This window comes from Poecilia reticulata, linkage group LG2, assembly GCF_000633615.1.
Source record: "Poecilia reticulata strain Guanapo linkage group LG2, Guppy_female_1.0+MT, whole genome shotgun sequence".
NCBI lineage: Eukaryota > Metazoa > Chordata > Actinopteri > Cyprinodontiformes > Poeciliidae > Poecilia > Poecilia reticulata.
In genome coordinates this window covers 15,747,994-15,753,749 of record NC_024332.1, presented here as the reverse complement: position 1 = coordinate 15,753,749, position 5,756 = coordinate 15,747,994, and positions in this window count along the sequence as shown.

Sequence of the window (5,756 nt, the reverse complement as noted above, 5' to 3'; positions counted from 1 at the left end):
AAAGCTGGTTTTCCTTCGATGGAAATTTAAAAAAATAATAACTTGATTTAAGATGCGTAAACACAAACGGACTGGTCTGAGTTCCATGCACAGTTGCTGTGGTTTTATTGTACACACTGAACAGGTTTACAAGTGGTGTGTGTGGGTGCGTGTGTGTGTGCGTGTGTGCGTGCGCGTGTGTGTGTGAAGGTGGCATGACTGAGTGTTATCATTTGGAGGTCTGTGTGAAATATAATTATATAACTTTTTTTTAATGCATACACTTTTAACGGATGTGACATAAGAGAAATAGGATCTATTACAAACACTAAGGAGTTTTTTTGCTTTTGTCTAAAACTGACATTTAACAGATAAAAAATGATGAAGACAGACTGCTAACAGACATATGCTGACGTACTATTCCACTTAATGAAAATCTCCTCCAAATGATTTTAAGAATTAAAGATTTAGCACAACATTTTAATTGTAACTCCATATATAAAGAGTTTGCTAGAAGTTTGCACTATTTTCTGGCTGCTGTGGATCTTAAACAGAAAGCGGCAATATCCTCCAGTTTGGTAATCCCGTCCGCACACCTCCAGTGTCAGGACGACCTTGCACAAAACACGTAGTTCCACATTGTCCCAGATATCCTCAAACCATGTGGTGGTAGAAAAAAAAAACATGCTTTACTTTTACGATGTGACATAAAACACTCTGTGGGTCTGTTTGAATGTCATACAAATGAAAGTTAAAGAAAGTTCCAAATACTAAAGTAATGGCTATATTTATTCATGTTTAACAGCCTGAATGAATCATGATGATGATTTGTTCTCACTTTTTGTCTTTCTTTGCCTCTTACCTWGATAGGAATTTACTTTTAATCCGTCCTCCCTTTGTACACTCGAAGAATATTTTTTTGTTTAAATCATTCTAGGAACCGGAGTTCTGTTTCCAGGTTTCAGCGGCAGAATTTGACGCCATCATTTTGCTCTGAGAAGCAGACTGGGTTCACATGCCTGAGAGAATAACAGCTCCTTTTTCTTGAAAAGAGGAGTTAATTAAAGGCTAAAAGGAAAATTTTAAAAAGTAAAGTTCTTAAAGTTCTAGTATGAAGAAGAGGGGGAGAAAGTACACAAAGTTAATACTTGCAGTATATTTGTCAGTGTGTTTGTGCAGGGGAAAAAAATATATACAGCCGTACACAGAATCACYGGTGCAGGTGTGGCTACTAGAGAAGGAAATGACAGAGAACATAAAGTTAATGGCAGCAATAATTGCAAACAAGGACGGCAGAGAGAAATAGCAGGGAGAGGAAACAGCTAGAATGCCCTTCAGAATAGGAAAACATTTAAAGAAGGCTTTAAGCTTTGAAAAAGGATTCTTTTTACTATACTTTTGAAGAATTTTGTTTTTAATATTCATCTTACTTGTAGTGTCCCGAGTTATATATTTAAAACCAGTTTTGCTTTGTTATTCCATTCTTTTGAATCTTCTCCTTTTTTAACATAATTTAAAAACTATAGAATGAATAAACAAAAGTGAGAAAAAGARTGAACAAACAAAGATGTACCACTGCGACAAAAGCAAACRAATTCAACAATTTGGATTTGAATTACYCAACGTAAACCCAGTACGAGATTTTGAAAGTCCGGACAGTATTCAATTATACGCCTAACTCTTCTTAATTTATTACATAACCTCATGTCTGTTTTGTCATGTGTCAAGAACTATAAAGCAATTCTCACAATCCAACAGCCAATCAGAGAAGGAGGCTGAGATGAGTTTGGCGGTGCTCGGAGAAAACATTCATAAGAGATGAACAGCTGCTGCGAGAGGTAAGTAATTAGCAAAGACTTTATTTAGACACACACACACACACACACACACACACACACACACACACACACACACACAGTAAGAGTAGCAAATGTGTGTTAATTCTCTGAGTTTCGTCCAGTGAATGCCCTAGAACAAGTTGTGCGCCACTGCTGCCGTCCTTACACCGAGCTGAAGGGCCCTGAACTATTCTTTGTGCTCCAGCGAGTTCAAACTACTTATTTTTTGCACCATGTTRCGCAACTTTCTAGCCACTATATGCATGTAACCGTTACTGTTGTTCACATGTAAGGTCATTAAGACCTGCTGACAGTTACTATAGATACCATCTGCATACGTTTCACTATTTGCTTCCCCTCACATTGCTGTGAGACAGTGTGTGCAATGTTTAGATATCATCTCTAAAAACTCTCAAGAGCACCCACGTTATGACTGAGGGTGAAAGATCAGTGGGACAAATGAAGTGATCCCACACACATAATAACTAGCTCCTCTTTAAAATCTATTGTGGCCAAGTGCAATCATTTCTGAGGAGTGACGAGGGCGGTGACACCGGCCCCAGTGAGGATTCGGGCGCCCGCTGCTGATTAGGTGGGCTAGCCCACATTTGGTGAGGAAACAGTCCGCAGTTTATAGGCACCAAGGCGCCATGTCGTGACTGCATCAAACATCTGTATTTTTATTTTTTTCCCCCCGTCTGATCTTTGAATTAATCAGTGTTGGTTCAGTTCCCCGTGGGGGTCTTTAGTTCTTAAATCGTTTTTTTGTTTGTTTCATGAGACCTCTAAACATTTTATATATTAGGATCAGCTTGGGATTATTTGCCAAGCTTTATTTATCGTTTCAATTCGGGACAGGCATTCTTTGCTTTCAGAAAATGCATTTTGATGTCCGTATTTGGAAACATCTRTCACAAAGACATGCGACTGAAAAGCGCAAGATGGATTTTGGTTTCTGTCTGTAGTGAGGTGAGGTACGCCAACTGTGTGTGACCTCCTCCCCCAACCCTCTCTCTCCCTCRTGCATCAAGAAGGGTCAAGTTAGTCAGTGAATATGGAATGAGCAACAGATGCTGCAGTGGTCACTCTAATTTCAAGCACTGTTTGACCCTGAAACTGCCCCACCTTTGGCCTTTCTCCCCTACACACCCTCATCTAGAGTTCCTCTACAAGCGATACAGATACTCGTGTCTCAATGTTGCAGATGGCCCAAAATAAAGTGCATGCTCAAATCTTGGCCTTTTACGATCATCTCTCTGGGAGTTTCCTCTTCAGTAAGAATTGGTATTATGAACAAACTCACTTCCTGAGCGATAGCACAGCTTCTATTTTTAACCACAAAATGTGTTCTGTTTGTCAAATTGCTCGATATGGCTGCGACAGAACGCGTTCCCGCATATAATAATGTCAGTAAAGTCAAAGTTTATTCTGACATACCTCTGTAGCGTAGCCATGCTAGTGAGTCGTTTCTGTTGTGGCAACAAGATGAGCAACAATYACTTCTTCTACTTTATTCTCCCGCCAGCCGCTGTTCAGCCAGTTATGTTCAATAAATTAATTGTCAAAGTAAAGGGTTAGGGTTAGGGTTAGGGGTTAGGGTAACAAAATAACACTTTACCACATAATAAATACTTTTTCATAATGCCCAAAATCTGCTTATTCATTTTKTATTGGTCTGATGTAATAACCTAATTTTAAATGTCATGTTTTTGTCAGCTAAAAGCAGAAGCTTWTCATAATTACCAAAAAGAAAGATTTGAAAACATCTGTGTGTTGTTACTTTATATAATGTGTTTCACTAGTGATCTTGTTCCTGAACATAATATCTACTAAAATCTATCCAATCGAGAGGTAAGTCATTACCTCTCGACTGGAGCACGATGTTGAGCTCCAGTCTGTCATGATTCACCTCACAGATCAGTGGTAATACAAGAAGTAGATTGTCAACAACTGTTATGTTACCTGGCTGGTAAGACATGAAGACATTAGATGATTATGTTCACCATTTAATCTCAACTCATCCTCAATAATTTCCAAAAAAAGCAAAACTAAAATCCATTTATAGTGAGGGGATTTTTTTTCCACTTTATTTTAAAACAAGACAATCACATACCGATTCACAATAGCCCACTCTCTGAGATCTCTAAGGTCCAGGTGTTTCTCTGATCCGATGCCTAAAGTGTGTGATCTGGCTCCTTTCGAAAGTGAGGAGCGGCAGCTCTACTTTTATCTCAGTCAATCACATCCGAGATCTTGTTCTTTTGGTCAGGATCCACATAGGACAAGCAGAACATTGATCATGAGGATATTTAAATTAAACACACAGATCATTGGAAACAGCAATGTAAAAGTTGCCCTGTATTTTTTTTTTAAATAAAGACAATTAACTGGGAAAAAAAAAAAAAGTTAACCTCTTTCATCAAGCACTAAAGAAGTCAATGAAYAAAGATGATCAGGAGACCTGGCAACAAATCTATGGTTATATTCAGAGAAGGTAAGTCAAGCATGTCACTGTACTCGGCTTTTACTYGTGTTAATTTGTTATTCTCATAAACCATTCTGCCGTTATGTAACGGTGCTGTGGGCATTTTTGGAAGCTGCAGACTTWTAACAAAGTCTGCAGCTTCCATTATTTATGCCCTTTCAGAGCACAGATGTACGTGGGATATGCGCCTGCACTGGATTGTGTATGAAAATGGAGGAAACGTCCCACATTCAGCGGAACAAAAAAATGTGCCAAACTGCCATCAAAAGTGCCACTTTCAGAGAGTTAAAGCCTACTTACCGGTCACAGCATCCATTTTGCTGTAGCTCAGCACCATCAATAGCACGCCGGGGCTTAATGTCTTTCCTTTTCGCCTATCCACTGCTTGGAAACTGTTGACTTTGAAACATCTTTAGAAGCGAACTGGGTTTTACACTTTTGCCAGTTTAGTTTTATTCACAACTGTGCAGGAGTTGGAGTTTTCTTCTTTTTTCTGACATAAGGCATAAGCCCTCACTGTGTTGCTGTCTTCACAGTACACTCACAGGCATTGAAGTRGTAGCACCATGCCTTAGCTCTGGTTCCCTCTGTCTGAGTGGTACTGATACGTTGCAGAAAAAAAGGTGGGAAAATGAAAATGGAAAATTACCTCCAAAACCTTCAAATTGACCGTAACCTAGTAGATGGCYAACATTAAGTTTCAGGAAAATCTATGGACWAAGTCTAAAATCTAACCATTTTAAATGAACTCATACAATTCTGCCAAGATGATTGGTCAAATATCCAACATATGTTCAGCCAGAGAGTTCAGTTCACCCCAACATRCCCATTATGAGTGACTACACCTATTGATACAACTCAATATTCTGTATTTTATGTATTTTCAGGTAGAAAATACTCATAAAGATAAAATCTTTTTTGTTCTTTGTATTTGCTTTTGTTTTTTCAGAAAAAAATCTGAATAGATTATGCTCCAAAAAAGTAACGTGATCTGTTTCTATTACAAATAGTAGTTCTTTTTTTTTTTATCTGACACTTTTAGCAAAGTTGCAACAATAAAGCAACTATATTTGATTGCAAGTGCACAGCCTGTAATCCTAGCCAGGCGTGGAGCCGCTGTGAAGCAGCCACATCTAAACAGAGTTTTCCTCTGGGACCTGTTACCATAGTCACAACCATCACACAGATTAGAACCTGACCTTGGGGAGATGCGCAGCCTCTTCTTGCTGATCTTACTATGATTGGGAAACAGGGACAGAAAGAAAGGCAAAAGAATATGTACGACAATTAAGCAATTTGCTTTATCCCCGATCAGCAGAWACACAGGAACTACCCGAGATGTAGACACTGAATTTGTGCAAAACAGAATTACAAATTTGATAAACTTACCTTTATTTTCAGCTAATGATCAAAGTGAATAGATTTTTAAAGCAAAGCATTATAAAATAGATCGA